Source organism: Gorilla gorilla, chromosome 2 (genome assembly GCF_029281585.2).
Source record: "Gorilla gorilla gorilla isolate KB3781 chromosome 2, NHGRI_mGorGor1-v2.1_pri, whole genome shotgun sequence".
In the NCBI taxonomy this organism is placed as follows: domain Eukaryota; kingdom Metazoa; phylum Chordata; class Mammalia; order Primates; family Hominidae; genus Gorilla; species Gorilla gorilla.
The window spans coordinates 110,117,304-110,139,015 of NC_086017.1; positions in this window are offsets into that span (position 1 = coordinate 110,117,304).

A 21,712-nucleotide genomic window follows, 5' to 3' on the forward strand; every position below is an offset into this window, starting at 1 on the left:
ATTTGGTTTAGCCACCTACCCTTCCAGAGCAAATGGACCTTGGAAAGCTGCCAGTCCTTTATAAGTCAGTGCTAATTAGAGGTGTTTCCTTTCCACTGAGCACCTAATTGAGATGAGTCACATGAATAAACAAAACAAAACAAAAAAATCCCTGTTTCAGAGATAAATAAGATATGAGTAATAATTTCAGATCAGTCCTGAATTATTACACCAAGTAAGGGATTTTGGTCTTGAGATGCTGGTAGAGAAGAGATGAAATCAATAGGAAATGGTGCAGAAAGGATGCTTAAATGTTGCCAGAAATGAATTTCATCAGCTTAGCAGTTTTGATTAGATCAACCCTTGTTGAGTAATTTTTCAACCTACCATTCAAGATAAAGGAAGCAAATCCTTTTCTGTTTCCCAAAATTCAGTTCTCTGTTAATGAGACTGTGAGGAAGATATACATTTAAAAGAGGGCAAGGAGAGGATACTTGCTCTTAAGTGATGGAGAGATTCTTACATTTTTAAGGTATAAAGTGGCCTGGTTCATCATTTATTTAGGAAGAATGTTGAACCTGATATTATAACACTTGATGTAATATCAAAATATTTAATTCATTAGACATATATGGAGCACCTACTGTGTGCTAGGCATAATTCTGTTAGATCCAAATATAGAAAACTTTTAAAATAAGAATGAAGTGTTTTATGGTGCTTATATTTAAAGGCTGTATGATAAATAGCTTCAAAGGAATGGCTAAGTCTTTGTACACAAGACAGCCCAGAATGACTTGGGATGCATTAACTTTGGAAAAATCACACTTTATACTGCTCAAACTTCAAGCAAAATCATGTGTTATATGGCAAGGATTCACAAGTGTAGGTACCTGTCTTTGAATTTATACTCAGAGTCTAAGTTGATTTAAAAAAAAAAAAACAGCTTTCTCTTGGTGATATGGTTTGGCTGAGTCCCCACCCAGATCTCATCTTGAATTCCCATGTGTTGTGGGAGGAACCTGGTGGGAGGTGATTGAATCATGGAGGGCAGGTCTTTCCCTTTCTGGTCTCATGATAGTGAATGGGTCTCACAAGATCTGATGGTTTTAAAAACGTGAGTTTCCCTGCATGAGCTCTCTTTTATTGCCTGCTGCCATCCATGTAAGATGTGACTTGCTCCTCCTGCCTTCCACCATGATCATGAGGCCTTCCCAGCCATGTGGAACTGTAAATCCAATAAACCTTTTTCCATATAAATTACCCAGTCTCAGGTATGTCTTTATCAGCAGTGTGAAAATGGACCAATACACTTGGTTTGTTTTTTTAGTAATGACAAAAAAGACAGGTAAGTTTTTTCATACTACCCAATTTCACATCTGCTTATGATACATTAAAGACATATTAATATTTTGACATTTAAAATGCATATTGCAATCATAGATGCATAAAATCAAAAGGAAATAATTCTGATTTCATTTTTATTTCTATTCATATTCTCTCCAAGTCAAGAAGATCTTTACTTAACTTATTTTTAGGAACACTGTGTTACATATGTTTCCCCAAAAACTTTTGGTTTTGGCTCCTACATCTAAAGAGCTTAAAATTTGTCACTCCTGTTCTTACAACAAGAAAAAAATGAACAAACTGGAAATCAGTGACTTTTCTTGGACTCATTAAAGAACTGAGCTGCAAGGCAAACCTCCACCCTAAATCTGGAAAGACAAGTAAATCCAGAGCGTCGCAGTCAAGCCCTGCTAACCTGAAACAGTAGCCGCTAGAGCCATAAACTTGTTAAAACATTTTAACAGTAATTTTGATGAATTGCTGGAAGGTGGTTCTGGACTAGCATGAGAATGAGAAACTCTTGGGGCATTGCAGTCTGGGGCGTGAGGCCCACAATTTCATGGGTTTTACCTCCAAGAACCTCACTGGGTTCTCATGATGAAGAGCCAAGAAATATATCCTTAGAGCTCAGGCAGAGGAAGAGGAAGAGTGATTATTGAGAAATATATCTAGAGAGTCTTTATAGCAAAGGACTACTTTTCAGGGAAAAAGACACTACTAGAACTTTATCTCATCTAAGGTAAGGGCATTTTCTTCTCACCCTCAGCCCTTTCTAGGCTCCCTGTCTCACCTAATGGGAGAGAAAGATAAGAAATATTCCCGAATGTCACAGTCTTCACAGTGGAGGAAAAAAGCCCACTAAAAAGACTGAAATTTCCTTTTTTTTCTTTTTTTTTTATTATTAAACTTTAAGTTTTAGGGTACATGTGCACATTGTGCAGGTTAGTTACATATGTATACATGTGCCATGCTGGTGTGCTGCACCCACTAACTCGTCATCTAGCATTAGGTATATCTCCCAATGCTATCCCTCCTGCCTCCCCCCACCCCACAACAGTCCCCAGAGTGTGATGTTCCCATTCCTGTGTCCATGTGATCTCATTGTTCAATTCCCACCTATGAGTGAGAATATGCGGTGTTTGGTTTTTTGTTCTTGCGATAGTTTGCTGAGAATGATGATTTCCAATTTCATCCATGTCCCTACAAAGGACATGAACTCATCATTTTTTATGGCTGCATAGTATTCCATGGTGTATATGTGCCACATTTTCTTAATCCAGTCTATCATTGTTGGACATTTGGGTTGGTTCCAAGTCTCTGCTATTGTGAATAGTACCACAATAAACATACGTGTGCATGTGTCTTTATAGCAGCATGATTTATAGTCCTTTGGGTATATACCCAGTAATGGGATGGCTGGGTCAAATGGTATTTCTAGTTCTAGATCCCTGAGGAATCGCCACACTGACTTCCACAATGGTTGAACTAGTTTACAGTCCCACCAACAGTGTAAAAGTGTTCCTATTTCTCCACATCCTCTCCAGCACCTGTTGTTTCCTGACTTTTAAATGATCGCCATTCTAACTGGTGTGAGATGGTATCTCATTGTGGTTTTGATTTGCATTTCTCTGATGGCAAGTAATGATGAGCATTTTTTCATGTGTTTTTTGACTGCATAAATGTCTTCTTTTGAGAAGTGTCTGTTCATATCCTTCGCCCACTTTTTGATGGGGTTGTTTGTTTTTTTCTTGTAAATTTGTTTGAGTTCATTGTAGATTCTGGATATTAGCCCTTTGTCAGATGAGTAGGTTGCAAAAATTTTCTCCCATTTTGTAGGTTGCCTGTTCACTCTGATGGTAGTTTCTTTTGCTGTGCAGAAGCTCTTTAGTTTAATTAGATCCCATTTGTCAATTTCGTCTTTTGTTACCATTGCTTTTGGTGATTTAGACATGAAGTCCTTGCCCATGCCTATGTCCTGAATGGTAATGCCTAGGTTTTCTTCTAGGGTTTTTATGGTTTTAGGTCTAACGTTTAAGTCTTTAATCCATCTTGAATTGATGTTTGTATAAGGTGTAAGGAAGGGATCCAGTTTCAGCTTTCTACATATGGCTAGCCAGTTTTCCCAGCACCATTTATTAAATAGGGAATCCTTTCCCCATTGCTTGTTTTTCTCAGGTTTGTCAAAGATCAGATAGTTGCAGGTATGCGGCATTATTTCTGAGGGCTCTGTTCTGTTCCATTGATCTATATCTCTGTTTTGGTACCAGTATCATGCTGTTTTGGTTACTGTAGCCTTGTAGTATCGTTTGAAGTCAGGTAGTGTGATGCCTCAAGCTTTGTCCTTTTGGCTTAGGATTGACTTGGTGATGTGGGCTCTTTTTTGGTTCCATATGAACTTTAAAGTAGTTTTTTCCAATTGTGTGAAGAAAGGCATTGGTAGCTTGATGGGGATGGCATTGAATCTGTAAATTACCTTGGGCAGTATGGCCTTTTTCATGATATTGATTCTTCCCACCCATGAGCATGGAATGTTCTTCCATTTGTTTGTATCCTCTTTTATTTCATTGAGCAGTGGTTTGTAGTTCTCCTTGAAGAGGTCCTTTACGTCCCTTGTAAGTTGGATTCCTGGGTATTTTATTCTCTTTGAAGCAATTGTGAATGGGAGTTCCCTCATGATTTGGCTCTCTGTTTGTCTGTTGTTGGTGTTTATGAATGCTTGTGATTTTTGCACATTGATTTTGTATCCTGAGATACAACGTGTGATGTGGTGCTGAAAAAAATGTATATTCTGTTGATTTGGGTTGGTGAGTTCTGTAGATGTCTATTAGGTCCACTTGGTGCAGAGCTCAGTTCAATTCCTGGGTATCCTTGTTGACTTTCTGTCTCGTTGATCTGTCTAATGTTGATAGTGGGGTGTTAAAGTCTCCCATTATTAATGTGTGGGAGTCTAAGTCTCTTTGTGGGTCACTCAGGACTTGCTTTATGAATCTGGGTGCTCCTATATTGGGTGCATATATATTTAGGATAGTTAGCTCTTCTTGTTGAATTGATCCCTTTACCATTATGTAATGGCCTTCTTTGTCTCTTTTGATCTTTGTTGGTTTAAAGTCTGTTTTATCAGAGACCAGGATTGCAACCCCTGCCTTTTTTTGTTTTCCATTTGCTTGGTAGATCTTCCTCCATCCTTTTATTTTGAGCCTATATGTGTCTCTGCACGTGAGATGGGTTTCCTGAATACAGCACACTGATTGGTCTTGAATTTTTATCCAATTTGCCAGTCTGTTTCTTTTAATTGGAGCATTTAGTCCATTTACATTTAAAGTTAATATTGTTATGTGTGAAGTTGATCCTGTCATTATGATGTTAGCTGGTTATTTTGCTCGTTAGTTGATGCAGTTTCTTCCTAGTCTCGATGGTCTTTATATTTTGGCATGATTTTGCAGCGTCTGGTACCAGTTGTTCTTTTCCATGTTTAGCGCTTCCTTCAGGAGCTCTTTTAGGGCAGGCCTGGTGGTGACAAAATCTCTCAGCATTTGCTTGTCTGTAAAGGATTTTATTTCTCCTTCACTTATAAAGCTTAGTTTGGCTGGATATGAAATTCTGGGTTGAAAATTCTTTTCTTTAAGAATGTTGAATATTGGCCCCCAATCTCTTCTGGCTTGTAGGGTTTCTGCTGAGAGATCCGCTGTTAGTCTGATGGGCTTCCCTTTGAGGGTAACCCGACCTTTCTCTGTGGCTGCCCTTAACATTTTTTCCTTCATTTCAACTTTGGTGAATCTGACAATTATGTGTCTCGGAGTTGCTCTTCTTGAGGAGTATCTTTGTGGTGTTCTCTGTATTTCCTGAATCTGAACGTTGGCCTGCCTTGCTAGATTGGGGAAGTTCTGCTGGATAATATCCTGCAGAGTGTTTTCCAACTTGGATCCATTCTCCCCATCACTTTCAGTTACACCAATCAGATGTAGATTTGGTCTTTTCACATAGTCCCATATTTCTTGGAGGCTTTGCTCTTTTCTTTTTATTCTTTTTTCTCTAAACTTCCCTTCTCGCTTCATTTCATTCATTTCATCTTCCATTGCTGATACCCTTTCTTCCAGTTGATCGCATCGGCTCCTGAGGCTTCTGCATTCTTCACATAGTTCTCGAGCCTTGGTTTTCAGCTCCATCAGCTCCTTTAAGCACTTCTCTGTATTGGTTATTCTAGTTATACATTCTTCTAAATTTTTTTCAAAGTTTTCAACTTCTTTGCCTTTGGTTTGAATGTCCTCCCGTAGCTCAGAGTAATTTGATCATCTGAAGCCTTCTTCTCTCAGCTCCTCAAAGTCATTCTCCATCCAGCTTTGTTCCGTTGCTGATGAGGAGCTGCGTTCCTTTGGAGGAGGAGAGGTGCTCTGCTTTTTAGAGTTTCCAGTTTTTCTGTTCTGTTTTTTCCCCACCTTTGTGGTTTTATCTACTTTTGGTTTTTGATGATGGTGATGTACAGATGGGTTTTTGGTGTGGATGTCCTTTCTGTTTGTTAGTTTTCCTTCTAACAGACAGGACCCTCAGCTGCAGGTCTGTTGGAGTACCCTGCAGTGTGAGGTGTCAGTGTGCCCCTGCTGGGGGGTGCCTCCCAGTTAGGCTGCTCGGGGATCAGGGGTCAGGGACCCACTTGAGGAGGCAGTCTGCCCGTTCTCAGATCTCCAGCTGCATACTGGGAGAACCACTGCTCTCCTCAAAGCTGTCAGACAGGGACATTTAAGTCTGCAGAGGTTACTGCTGTCTTTTTGTTTGTCTGTGCCCTGCCCCCAGAGGTGGAGCCTACAGAGGCAGGCAGGCCTCCTTGAGCTGTGGTGGGCTCCACCCAGTTCGAGCTTCCCGGCTGCTTTGCTTACCTAAGCATGCCTGGGCAATGGTGGGCGCCCCTCCCCCAGCCTCGCTGCCACCTTGCAGTTTGATCTCAGACTGCTGTGCTAGCAATCAGCGAGACTCCATGGGCGTAGGACCCTCCGAGCCAGGTGCGGGATATAATCTGAAATTTCATATAGACTGAAATTTCATCATAACATTAAAGAATGTTTCCACTGCCACACATTGCCAGCACACCAGTAGAGCTTGGTGTAATGACAGTGGATTATAGCTAAAAGGTCTGCAACATGCAGGCTCTCTCTGAGGAAGGGTACTTAGAGAAGCCCAAAGTCATCAGGGAACATTTTAAAAAAGGACATCAGAGTAATTTAAAGCCTCTGACAAATTCAGATACATTGCACAGAGGCCAACTCCTAGCCAGATTGACATAAAAGCTAACATTAAAGGACATTTGCCTCAGCTCCCATTATATCCAGCTTTCAAGAAGAAATTACAAGACATACTAAAAGGTAAGAAAAACCACATTCTCCAGAGACAAAGCAAGCATCCAAACTAGACTCATATGCCACAGATGTTGGGATTGTCAAACATGAAATTAAAACCACTATGATTAATATGTTAGGGACTCTAAGGAAAAAAGTAAACAACAGAGAGCAACAGAAGGGTAATGTAAGCAGATAAATTAAAAGTCCAAGAAAGAATCAAAAACATTATAACAGCTGAGAAGAATGCCTTTGGTCTCATAAATAGACTGGGCACAGTCTAGGAAAGAATAAATGTGCTTGAATCTAAGTCAGTGGGAACTTCTCATGCCAAAATGCAGAGAAAAAAATGATACAAGTATAACAGAATACCTAAGAACTGTGTGATAATTTCACAAGTGTTACATGTGCATAACTAAAATATTAGGCAAAGAAAAAGACAAAAAGAATTATTTGAAGCACTAGTAGTCAAGACCATTGCAAAATTAATGAGAAGCCCTGTCACAAACCCAGGAAGCTCAGGGAGCACTAAAGCACAGTAAGTTCCAAACGAAAATGTCGACCTACCCTTAGTCACGGCAGACTCAACTTGCAGAAAATCAGACAAAAAGAAAACCTTGAAATAATTCAGAGGAAAAAAATATGGCATTTTTACCTATACAGGGAAAAATACAAAGATAAGAATTAAAAAGTGAACTTCTTGTCAGAAACTATAAAGCAAGAAGGGAGTAGAATGAAATAATTGAAGTGCTTAAGAAAAAAAAAACACCAACTAGATCCAGGGAAACTATTTTTCACAAAATGATGGAGAAATAAAGACTTTCTCAAACAAATAGCAACTGAAGAAATGTACCAACAGCATACCTGCCTTGTAAGAAATGTTAAAAGAAGTTGTTCAGGAAGAAGGAAAATGATAATAGATTTACAAACTCAGATTTACATTTAGAGAGAAAGAGCCTCAGATAAGAAATTAAAACAGCTAAATAAAATCTATCTTTTTCTTATTCATAATTGAGCTAAAGAATAAATGTTTGTTTAAAGTCATAATAGTAACAATGTATTGGGTGATCATAGCTTATTAATAAGTAAAATAAATAACAGCAATGTCCTAAGGATGGACAGGAGGGAATAATTAGAAATACTTTATTATAAGGCATCTACATTACAAATGAAGTCATATAGAGTTACTTGAAGGTGGACTTGGATTGGTTAAAAATGTATATTGCAAACTGTAGAGGAACCACTAACAAAATTTTAAAAACAAGTGTAATCAATATGCTAAGAGAAGTATTAAATGAAATAATATTAAATGTTCAATTACAGCTAGAGAAGGAATAAAAAAAGGGGGGGAAATACCTCCAGAGCTATTTCCTGGAAATGGACAACTGCCTGAAGAAATAATAGGTAACTCTGACATTCCTTGTCCTTTAGTGAATAATTAATTGATGGTCAAATATTATAGGAAATGTTGGAAAGCACAGCATGCCACACTTTGCAACTCTTCTTACAAAACATTTTTTTATAATTAAATTAATTGGTTGCTTGTGTACAAATGTTCTTCCCCAGATTGGTGGCATTCAGATTGCAGGACCCTGTATTTCACTGTGTCCTCCGTTTGGTACTTTTTAAAAAACTAGTTGAATACAATTGATTTATCCAGGAAATTAACAATTTATTTAATTCTCTCAAAATCAATTCAAATGCCTGTAATCCCAGAACTTTGGGGGGCTGAGGCGGGTGGATCACTTGAAGTCAGGAGTTCAAGGCCAGCCTGGCTAATATGGTGAAACCCCATCTCTTCTAAAAAAGACAAAAATCAGCCGGGTATTTTGGCGGGCACCTGTAGCCCCAACTACTAGGGAGGCTGAGTGATAAGAATCACTTGAGCCCAGGAGGCGGAGGCTACAGTGAGCCAGATCACCCCACTGCACTCCAACCTGAGTGACAGAATGAGACTCTGTCTCAAAAAAAAAAAAAAAAATTCAGTTCCAAGTTAGATCCAGTAACTAGTAACTGGAATATTTAGGTGATTGCTGTCGAGGAAGACAGATATCGAGGTTAAAACACAGACACACAGACACACACACACACACACACACACACACACACAGAGTAATTACAGCAGTTCTTCAAATTTGCTATCCTGCTGGTATTTGGTTCAAAGAGTTTCTCAGTAAGATGATCATCTAAAAGTGCTGCTGATAGCTCCTTTTCGAGTTCAAAACTCTGTTAAGGATTTCAGTTAATTTATTTTCCCCAATAGTTCAGGCTTAATCTAATAAACACTGAAAATATATTTTAAAAGTAGATGTTTTATACCTATATCTACTTACGCCATGTAAATCTTTATTACATCAATGAAAATTATTGTCTCCATATTTTTCTGCATTTATATTTTGTCAAATACAAACAAGATTGTTGTAAAATATGAATAATAAACACTTCAGAAAGGTTACATTATTTATACTTTAAATTAAAAGCAATGGGGAAAGGATTCCCTATTTAATAAATGGTGCTGGGAAAACTGGCTAGCCATATGTAGAAAGCTGAAACTGGATCCCTTCCTTACACCTTATACAAAAATCAATTCAAGATGGATTAAAGACTTCAACGTTAGACCAAAAACCATAAAAACCCTAGAAGAAAACCTAGGCATTACCATTCAGGACATAGGCATGGGCAAGGACTTCATGTCTAAAACACCAAAAGCTATGGCAACAAAACCCAAAATTGACAAATGGGATCTAATTAAACTAAAGAGCTTCTGCACAGCAAAAGAAACTACCATCAGAGTGAACAGGCAACCTACAAAATGGGAGAAAATTTTTGCAACCTACTCATCTGACAAAGGGCTAATATCCAGAATCACAATGAACTCAAACAAATTTACAAGAAAAAAACAAACAACCCCATCAACAAGTGGGCAAAGGATATGAACAGACACTTCTCAAAAGAAGACATTTATGCAGCCAAAAGACACATGAAAAATGCTCATCATCACTGGCCATCAGAGAAATGCAAATCAAAACCACAATGAGATACCATCTCACACCAGTTAGAATGGCAATCATTCAAAAGTCAGGAAACAACAGGTGCTGGAGAGGATGTGGAGAAATAGGAACACTTTTACACTGTTGGTGGGACTGTAAACTAGTTCAACCATTGTGGAAGTCAGTGTGGCGATTCCTCAAGGATCTAGAACTAGAAATACCATTTGACCCAGCCATCCCATTACTGGGTATATACCCAAGGGACTATAAATCATGCTGCTACAAAGACACATGCACACGTATGTTTATTGTGGTGCTATTCACAATAGCAGAGACTTGGAACCAACCCAAATGTCCAACAATGATAGACTGGATTAAGAAAATGTGGCACATATACACCATGGAATACTATGCAGCCATAAAAACTGATGAGTTCATGTCCTTTGTAGGGACATGGATGAAATTGCAAATCATCATTCTCAGTAAACTCTCGCATAAAAACCAGAAACCACATGTTCTCACTCATAGGTGAGAATTGAACGATGAGAACACATGGACACAAGAAGGGGAACCTCACACCCTGGGGACTACTGGGGGGGTAAGGGGAGGGGGGAGGGATAGCATTAGGAGTTATACCTAATGCTAAGTGACGAGTTAATGGGTGCAGCACACCAGCATGGCACATGTATACATATGTAACTAACCTGCACATTGTGCCCATGTACCCTAAAACTTAAAGTATAATAATAATAAAAAAATTAAAAGCAATTAAATTCAGTCAAAAAATATTCAGTGAGCATTTACCTTCAGACACATTGACAAATTCTACAGTGGGTTATAAAGATGACTAAGACATGAGCTCAAGAGGAGTTCAGTGACCTACTCATATGGAAGAACCCATTTCATAACAAAATAGCTATTAATAAAACCAGAAGTCTTTTTCATTTATTGTGTTCATGATTTTTTAGTAAAATTCAATTAGTCAATTAAAACATCTCCCTGATTTATCAATTTTCTGTCCAACTTAAAGTACTCAAGATTCAGCAATATTGCCAATTACTATTCCCTCTTTCCCATGCATGACTGATATCACTAAATTATACTGGTATATTTTCAGATTGGCCTTGGGTGTGACTTTAGAATCTTTTCAAACAGCTGAAGATGTGTCTTCCACTTTATTAGAATTGCCACAAAAGATGAAATTTATTTGCCATCCCTGGTTTAGATTAAAGATGTGTTGTAATCATGTTGTCACAAATAAAAACATTGTGTAGAGTCTGAGTAAATGCTGGATCATATTCTAATTCATTTGAAGACATTTGAAGAACTATCTGGAAAAACACAAACAAAGTAAACTGAAAGTAAAACATTTAGGGATGAGTTGTGCAGGAGAAGAGAATCAAAGCCAACAAGAATGCCATAAAGAACAAACATTATTGAATCCTAGTATTCTAAGACATAATATTGTCTTTCAATTAAAAGATTAATTGTCTTTCAATTCATAATATTGTCTTTCAATTAAAAGATTGTCTTTCAAAAACATTAGCAAAAATCTAGAACATAGTATGTCTTGGTACCAGCACAACCATATTCTTTCCATTGAAAATCACGTTTTAAATGTGATATTATTTCTGGTTATCGGAATGTGTCTTATGACAGATTTCAAAAGGAATTTTTTTCTGTTATTTATAAAAGTAGACTTTAATGGGTTGACATTACCTGCACTTGTGTGAATTTAGCCACATGTAGACTGTTACAGTTTATCATATTGAGTCATTTGAATTGGCAGTATCCTAAAAAGTTAAATATTTACCCAAATTTGGATTTTTTAACACCGCTTAAAATGTCTTCGATATTAAAGTATGATTTAGCACATAATTTAGTTATAATATGTAGCATATAATAGAGCATCTTATAACTCTCAACGCTTCCACTGATAACAAACAGCATTGGATCAAATTTAAAATAACCATTTAAAAGGGGCAAGTGAGCTTCCAAAACACTGAAGATAAAAGTGAAAAAATTTGAGAGAAAAGAACTATAGAAAGATAAATTAATAACCATCAGCAGCTTTTATTGTTTTGGAGGTATCTGTCAACCTAGATGTGGGCTAGTAACAGATAATCTAGTTTTGTCCTGGCAGAAAGTTTCTCTTAGAGAACAAAAACTTGCAGAATCTTTGCCGTCTCACAGACTAGAGTGAAATGTTAAACTTTTGAAGTATATCTTACATTTAGGCAGTTTTCCCTTTAAGATAAATGCTAAATTTGAAGCTTCATGTGGTAGAAGCCAAAAAAGCCAACTCCTTAAAACACATAAAAACCCCAAACCTGTGAAAAGCACAGAAGAAATTTTGGCCAACTCATAGCTTCAAAGACACAATGATTTGCAATAAGAACCCACTGTGAAAGGGGATCTGGAGAACATAGTCTCAACTGAACAAGCTCTCAGTTGAAACCACTAAAGGGCTATGCCCAATTAACAGAGCAGAATTAATTGCACTATGTTCAATTAATAGGCAGATTTAGTTTTGCCTAAACTATGTCTAGTATCTACCAAATGCAATTCCTATTTGACTAAAGTGAGTAGTTCTCACTTTATTTGCACAGTAGAAGAAATAGTGAGATAGTAGTATTGGCATAATGAGATAAATGGAATAGAGAATCCAGAAATAGATCAACACATACATATTTGACAAAGATGCCAAGGTATCTCAATGATGAGAGGATAGTCTTTTAAACAAATGGCTCTGAAATAATATCTGTATGATAGATATGCTTCAATCCTTAATAGAACATAAACAAACACTTACTTAAAATGGATCATAGGTCTAAATAAAATAGCTAAAATTATCAAATTTCTAGAAAAAAGTGTGCAAAGTATTTATGACTTTATGTTAGGCAATTTCATTTCTTAGATAGTACTCAGAAAACATCGATCATAAAGAAAAAATGACAAATAGAATATCATCCAAAGTAAAAATGTCTGCTTTTTGAAAAACACTAGAAAGAAGATAAAAAGTAATGCCACATATTTGCAAAACATGTATCTGATAAAAATACTTGTATCAAGAATATATTTCTTAAAAGATTCATAGAACTCAGTAATGAGAAAATAAACAATCCAATAAAATGGCTAAACAATTTGAACAAGAACTTCACCAAAAGATTTTAGCATTACTGGGGAAATAGTAAAATTAATATTTTATATTAGACTATAGTAATTCAGGGATAGGTATTATAATCTCCAGGGAAACCACTAAAAAGAGTAAAAAATATTTGTCTTGGAAGTCAATAGAAGGAAAATAAAATAATAAAAATATTCGTTATCCAAAATAATGCAAGAATGAGGGAAAAGAAACTTAAATATTGGAGCCAAATAAAGAAGACTTGTAGTTTGCAAATACACAATCAAATGTATTAATAATTAGAATAAATACAAATCAAATTTAAAGTTTAATTAAAGGACTAAAATTCTCAGACTGCATAAAGATACAAATCCATTCTATTCTGCTTACAAGAAATAATTAAATAAGTCATACCATGAATACATGAATTAGGAAAAAAGCAAAATAGACTTTAAGGCAAGAAACATTGTTAGAGATAAAGAGAGACATTTTAATGATGATAAAATTGTCAATCCAATAACATGACAAAATGATTTCAAATATGTAAAACAAAACTCATGGAATAAAAGGAGAAGAGATAAATTCAAAACAGTAGTGACAAATTAAAAGATCCTTTCTCATTAACTAATAGAATAAGTAGAGAAAAAGAGAGAATATTGTATGTTTCAGGATATACTGGTGATGAATCCACTGTATCACACAGAAATACAATTTAGTAAGTTTGGGAAAACTCTAGGTTTACTAAACAAACATTTATTTTAGTTATTATTCAAGTTACAGATGAACTTAAAATTTTTAATTCTTTAAGTTACCACTTGCATTTTAAAGTAATTTAATTTACAAAAACATTTATTTTAAGAAATAAATCTTCTCAGATAAGTCTATTGCTGCAAATTTTTGTTATTCTATAAATTGCACATTTTTGAGTAAGAACACTCAGATCCTATGATGTAAGACCACATATATTCTCCAAAATTATAGATTTAATACTGTTATTGAGAATATATTCTAAACTTAATTTTGGAGTCCTACTTCACGTAGAGTTAAATGTAGAGAAGACCTTAAATGACCTGATGGAGCTGAAAACCATGGCACGAGAACTATGTGACGCATGCACAAGCTTCAATAGCTGATTCGAACAAGTGGAATTAAGAGTATCAGTGATTGAAGATCAAATGAATGAAATGAAGTGAGAAGAGAAGTTTAGAGAAAAAAGAATAAAAAGAAACGAACAAAGCCTCCAAGAAATATGGCACTATGTGAAAAGACCAAATCTATATTTGATTGTTGTACATGAAAGTGATGGGGAGAATGGAACCAAGCTGGAAAACACTCTTCAGGATATTATCCAGGAGAACTTCCCCAATCTAGCAAGGCAGGCCAACATTCAAATTCAGGAAATACAGACAATACTGCAAAGACACTCCTCGAGAAGAGCAACCCCAAGACACATAATTGTCAGATTCACCAAGGTTGAAATGAAGGAAAAAATGTTAAGGGCAGCCAGAGAGAAAGGTCGGGTTACCTACAAAGGGAAGCCCATCAGACTAACAGCGGATCTCTCAGCAGAAACTCTACAAGCCAGAAAAGAGTAGGGGCCAATATTCAACATTCTGAAAGAAAAGAATTTTCAACCCAGAATTTCATATCCAGCCAAACTAAGCTTCATAAGTGAAGGAGAAATAAAATCCTTTACAGACAAGCAAATGCTGAGAGATTTTGTCACCACCAGGTCTGCCTTACAAGAGCTCCTAAAGGAAGCACTAAACATGGAAAGGAACAACTGGTACCAGCCACTGCAAATTGAGCCTTGCCAAATTGTAAAGACCATCGATGCTAGGAAGAAACTGCATCAACTAATGGGCAAAATAACCAGCTAACATCATAATGACAGGAACAAATACACACACAGCAATATTAACCTTAAATGTAAATGGGCTAAATGCCCCAATTAAAAGACTAATGGGCTAAATGCCCCAATTAGTCAAGACCCATCAGTGTGCTGTATTCAGGAGACCCATCTCACATGCAGAGACACACATAGGCTCAAAATAAAGGGATGGAGGAAGATCTACCAAGCAAATGGAAAGCGAAAAAAAAGCAGGGATTGCAATTCTAGTCTCTGATAAAACAGACTTTAAACCAATAAAGATCAAAAGAGACAAAGAAGGCCATTACATAATGGTAAAGGGATCAATTCAACAAGAAGAGTTAACTATCCTAATTATATATGCACCCAGTACAGGAGAACCCAGATTCATAAGCCAAGTCCTTAGAGACCTACAAAGAGACTTAGACTCCCACACAATAATAATGGGAGACTTTAACACCCCACTGTCAATATTAGACAGATCAATGAGACAGAAGGTTAACAAGGATATCCAGGAGTTGAACTCAGCTCTGCAACAAGCAGACCTAATAGACATCTACAGAACTCTCCACCTGAAATCAACAGAACATACATTCTTCTCAGCACCACATCACACTTATTCCAAAATTGACCACATAGTTGGAAGTAAAGCACTCCTCAGCAAATGTAAAAGAACAGAAATCACAACAAACTGTCTCTCAGAACACAGTGCAATCAAATTAGAACTCAGGATTAAGAAACTCACTCAAAACTGCACAACTACATGGAAACTGAACAACCTGCTCCTGAATGACTACTGGGTACATAACGAAATGAAGGCAGAAATAAAGATGTTCTTTGAAACCAATGAGAACACAGACACAACATACCAGAATCTCTGGGACACATTTAAAGCAGTGTATAGAGGGAAATTATTAGCACTAAATGCCCACAAGAGAAAGCAGGAAAGATCTAAAATCAACACCCTAACATCACAATTAAAAGAACTAGAGAAGCAAGAGCAAACACATTCAAAAGCTAGCAGAACACAAGAAAAAACTAAGATCAGAGCAGAACTGAAGGAGATAGAGACACAAAAAACCCTTCAAAAAATCAATGAATCCAGAAGCTGGTTTTTTGAAAACATCAACAAAATTGATAGACTGCTAGCAAGATTAATAAAGAAGAAAAGAGAGAAGAATCAAATAGATGCAATAAAAAATGATAAAGGGGATATCACCACCAATCCCTCAGAAATACAAACTACTGTTAGAGAATACTATAAACACCTCTACACAAAAAAACTAGAAAATCTAGAAGAAAAGGATAAATTCCTCGACACATACACCCTCCCAAGACTAAACCAGGAAGAAGTTGAATCCCCGAATAGACCAACAACAGGCTCTGAAATTGAGGCAATAATTAATAGCCTACCAACCAAAAAAAGTCCAGGACCAGATGGACTCACAGCTGAATTCTACCAGAGGTACCAAGAAGAGCTGGTACCATTCCTTCTGAAACTATTCCAATCAATAGAAAAAGAGGGAATCCTCCTTAACTCATTTTATGAGGTCAGCATCACCCTGATACCAAAGCCTGGCAGAGACACAACAAAAAAAGAGACTTTTAGACCAATATCCCTGATGAACATCGATGCAAAAATCCTCAGTGAAATACTGGCAAACCAAATCCAGCAGCACATCACAAAGTTTATCCACCACAATCAAGTTGGCTTCATCCCTAGGATGCAAATCTGGCTCAACATACATAAATCAATAAATGTAATCCATCACATAAACAGGACAAAAGACAAAACCACATGTGTATTTCAACAGATGCAGAAAAGGCCTTCAACAAAATTCAACAGCTCTTTGTGCTAAAAACTCTCAGTAAACAAGATATTGATGGACCATATCTGAAAATAATAAGAGCTATTTATGACAAACCCACAGCCAATAACATACTGAATGGGCAAAAACTGGAAGCATCCCCTTTGAAAACTGGCACAAGACAGGGATGCCCTCTCTCACCACTCCTATTCAACATAGTGTTGGAAGTTCTGGCCAGGGCAATCAGGCAAGAGAAAGAAATAAAGGATATTCAATTAGAAAAAGAGGAAGTCAAATTGTCCCTGTTTGCAGATGACATGATTGTATACTTAGAAAACCCCACTGCCTCAGCCCGAAATCTCCTTAAGCTGATAAGCAACTTCAGCAAAGTCTCAGGATACAAAATCAATGTGCAAAAATCACAAGCATTCCTATACAACAATAACAGAAAAACACAGAGCCAAATCATGAGTGAACTCCCATTCACAATTGCTACAAAAAGAATTAAATACCTAGGAATCCAACTTACAAGGGTTGTGAAGGGCCTCTTCAAGGAGAACTACAAACCACTGCTCAACGAGATAAAAGAAGACACAAACAAATGCAAGAACATTCCATGCTCATGGGTAGGAAGAATCAATATCATGAAAATGGCCATACTGCCCAAGGTAATTTATAGATTCAATGCCATCCCCATCAAGCTACCAATGACTTTCTTCACACAATTGGAAAAAACTACATTAAAGTTCATATGGAACCAAAAAAGAGCCCACATTGCCAAGACAATCCTAAGCAAAAGAACAAAGCTGGAGGCATCACAATACCTGACTTCAAACTATACCACAAGGCTACAGCAACCGAAACAGCATGGTGCTGGTACCAAAACAGAGATATAGATCAATGGAACAGAACAGAGTCCTCAGAAATAACACCACACATCTACAACCATCTGATCTTTGACAAACCTGACAGAAACAAGAAACGGGGAAAGGATTCCCTATATAATAAATGGTGCTGGGAAAACTGGCTAGCCATATGTAGAAAGCTGAAACTGGATCCCTTCCTTACACCTTATACAAAAATCAATTCAAGATGGATTAAAGACTTAAACGTTAGACCTAAAACCATAAAAATCCTAGAAGAAAACCTAGGCAATACTGTTCAGGACATAGGCATGGGCAAGGACTTCATGACTAAAACACCAAAAGCAATGGCAACAAAAGCCAAAATTGACAAATGGGATCTAATTAAACTAAAGAGCTTCTGCACCACAAAAGAAACTACCATCAGAGTGAATAGGCAACCTTCAGAATGGGAGAAAATTTTTGCAATCTGCTCATCTAACAAAGGGCTAATATCCAGGATCTACAAAGAACTTAAACAAATTTACAAGAAAAAACCCCATCAAAAAGTGAGCGAAGGATATGAACAGACACTTCACTTCTCAAAAGAAGACATTTATGCAGCAAACTGACACATGAAAAACTGCTCATCATCACTGGTCATCAGAGAAATGCAAATCAAAACCACAGTGAGATACCATCTCACACCAGCTAGAATGATGATCATTAAAAAGTCAGGAAACAGGTGCTGGAGAGGATGTGAAGAAATAGGAACTCTTTTACACTGTTGGTGGGACCGTAAACTAGTTCAACCACTGTGGAAGACAGTGTGGCAATTCCTCAGGAATCTGGGGCTAGAAATACCATTTGACCCAGCGATCCCATTACTGGTTATATACCCAAAGGATTATAAATCATGCTATTATAAAGACACAGGCACACGTATGTTTATTGTGGCACTATTCACAACAGCAAAGACTGGGAACCAATCCAAATGTTCATCATTGATAGACTGGATTAAGAAAATGTGGCAAATGTACACCATGGAATACTATGCAACCATAAAAAGGATGAGTTCATGTCCTTTGTAGAGACATGGATGAAGCTGGAAACCATCATTCCATGAGCAAACTATCGCAAGGACAGAAAACCAAACACTGCATGTTCTCACTCATAGGTGGGAATTGAACAGTGAGAACACTTGGACACAGGGCGGGGAACATCACACACTGGGGACTGTCATGGGTTGGGAAGATGGGGAGGAATAGCATTAGGAGAAATACCTAATGTAAATGATGAGTTAATGGGTTCAGCAAATCAACATGGCACATGTATACCTACATAACAAGCCTTCACGTTGTGCACATGTAACCTAGAACTTAAAGTATAATTTAAAAAGTTAAATAAAAAGCATATATAAACTCTATGTTTTGTGCCATTTAAATTTTGATCAAGTTTGTACATCATATGAAGACTGTTGGTAGATGCAGACTATATAAAGTAGTTATCATAAAACCCACAAATTGTTATGAAAACCTTCCTAGCTAACGACGTTACTGTATTTCTTAGAAACAGAGGTATATAAACGTTTTTGTTTTACAGGTTGGAAAACTGAGATTAAAAATCCCTTACTTTTTGCCTGCATCACTCTATCTCATCCTACACAATACTTGAGCCATCTCCATATGAAATCTCGGCAATAAATGGCATTGTTGACCATGTCCTATTTCCCTAAACTCTCTCCAAAAACATTTATGAAGTTAGTTATATACAAGTGAGGTTGTTCTTTTTCAATATCAGGACTATTAAGATATCAGGACAGGTAGGAGATGGGTAACTAAATGAGATCAACAAGGGATTAATATGTAGGCTATACCAGAAACACCTGGATATTGATAAGAAAATGATATCAATACCAATGGGAGAAAGTGAGCAAAGGATATAAACAGGCAATTTTTGGAGGAGAAAATTTTTGTAAGTCTAACAGGCATATAAATACTTCAATTCATTAGTAGTAGAAGAATTATACACCACCTCTCTCCAGATTCTTACACAGGTCCACAAATAACTATGTACATGGATATTCTTTGCAACATTATTTGGATGATGGAAAGCTGGAAGCAATCTATTTCAGGGGTCCCCAACTTGATCCCGCAAGCTCTATTGTGAACTGTACATTTGAGGGATCTAGGTTGTGTGCTCCTTAAGAGAGTCTCATGCCTGATGATCTCTCACTGTCTCCCATTATCCCCAGATGGGACAATCTAGTCGCAGGGAAACAAGCTTAGGGCTCCCAATGATCCTACATTATGGTTAGTTGTATAATTATTTTTTTACATTACAATGTAATAGTAATAGAAATAAAGTGCACAATAAATGTAATGCACTTGAATCTCTCTGAAACCATCTACCCACCCGCAGTCTGTGGAAAAACTTGTTTTCCACAAAACTGGTCCCTGGTGCCAAAAAGATTGGGGACTGCTGATCTCTGTGACCTTCAGTACGAGAGTAGAAGCACATCTTTGAGGACAATGCCTCAAGTAAAATAATGGATTATAAGCATATGGCAACAGAACTGGACCTAAAAATCAGACATGCAATACCACCCACATAACTTAAGAATATATGATTACAAAGATACATTTCATATTTTGTTAGAACATAGAGAAGTAAAAAGATACACAGTAAACAATATGAATGACTGTAGTGAAAAGGAGAAACAGTGTAAACCATATGGATAAAGAAAAACAATGGGATCAAGATGATGCTGGCCTCATAGAATGAGTTGAGGAGGAGTCCCTCCTCTCAATTTTTCGGAATAATTTCTCTAGGAATGGTACCAGCTCTTCTTTGTACATCTGGTAGAATTTGGCTGTGAATCTATCAGATCCTGGGCTTTTTTTGATTGGTAGGCTACTTATTACTGATTCAGTTTTGGAACTCATTATTGGTCTGTTCAGGGAACAAATAGCCAGGAAAAAACTGAATCAATTTCTTCCTGGCTCAGTCTTGGGAGGGTGTATGTGTCCAGGAATTTTTCCATCTCTTTTAAGTTTTCTAGTTTGTGTGCATACAGGTATTCATAGTAGCTTCTCATGGCTGTTTTTATGTCTGTGTAGTCAGTAGTAACATTCCCTTTGTCATTTCTAATTGTGTTTATTTGAATTTTCTCTTTTTTTTTCTTTATTATTCTAGCTAATGTCCCATCTATTTTACTATTTCTTTCAAAAAACCAACTTCTGGATTCATTGACCTTTTGAATACTTTGTTGTGTCTTGATTTGCTTCAGGTCAGCTCTGATTTTTGTTATTTCTTGCCTTCTGCTAGCTTTGGGGTTGATTTGCTCTTGCTGCTCTAATTCTTTCCATTGTGAAGTCAGGTTGTTAATTTGAGATCTTTCTAACTTTTTGATGTGTGTATTTAGTGCTATGAATTTCCCTCTTAACACTGTTTTAGCTGTGTCCCAGAGATTCTGGTATGTTGTATCTTTGTTCTCATTATTTTCAAAGAACTTCTTGATTTCTTCCTTAATTTCATTATTTACCCAGAAGTTATTCTGGAACATGTTGTGTAATTTCCATGTAATTGCATGGTTTTAAGAGATTTTTATAGTCTTGACTTCCATTTTTATTGTGCTGTAGTCTGAGAGTGTGTTTGGTAGGATTGTGATTCTTTTACATTTGCTGAGGATTGTTTAATGTCCAATTATATGGTTGATTTTAGAGTATGTGCCATGTGGCAATGAGAAAAATGTATATTCTGTAGTTTTGGATGGAGAGTTCTGTAAAGTCTCTCAGATCCATTTGGTCCAGTGTTGAGTTTAGGTCCTGAATATCTTTCTTAATATTCTTCCTCAATGATCCATCTAATACTGTCAGTGACATGTTGAAGTCTCCCACTATTATTGTATGTGAGTCTGTGTCTCTTGGTAGGTCTCTGTTAACTTGCTTTATGAATCTGAGTGCTCCTGAGTTAGGTGCATATATATTTAGGATAGTTAAGACTTCTTGTTAAATCAAATCCTTTAGTCTTATGTAATGCCCTTCTTTGTCTTTTTTGACTTTGTTGGTTTAAAGTCTGTTTTGTCTGAAACCAGAATTGCAACCTGCGCTTTTTTATGTTTTTCATTTGCCTGGTAGATTTTCCTCCATCCCTTTATTTCGACCCTGTGAGTGTCATCAAGTGTGAGATGGGTCTCTTGAAGACAGCATACCATTAAGTCTTGCTTTTTTATCCAGCTTGCCACTCTGTGACTTTGAAGTGGGCTATTTAGCCCATTTGCATTCAAGGTTAGTAATTATATGTGTGGATTGTCACTGTACTGTTAGCTGGTCATTATGTTGGCTTGATTGTGTGGTTGCTTTACAGTGACACTATTCTGTGTGTTTAAGCAGAGACACAACAAAAAAAGAAAACTTCAGG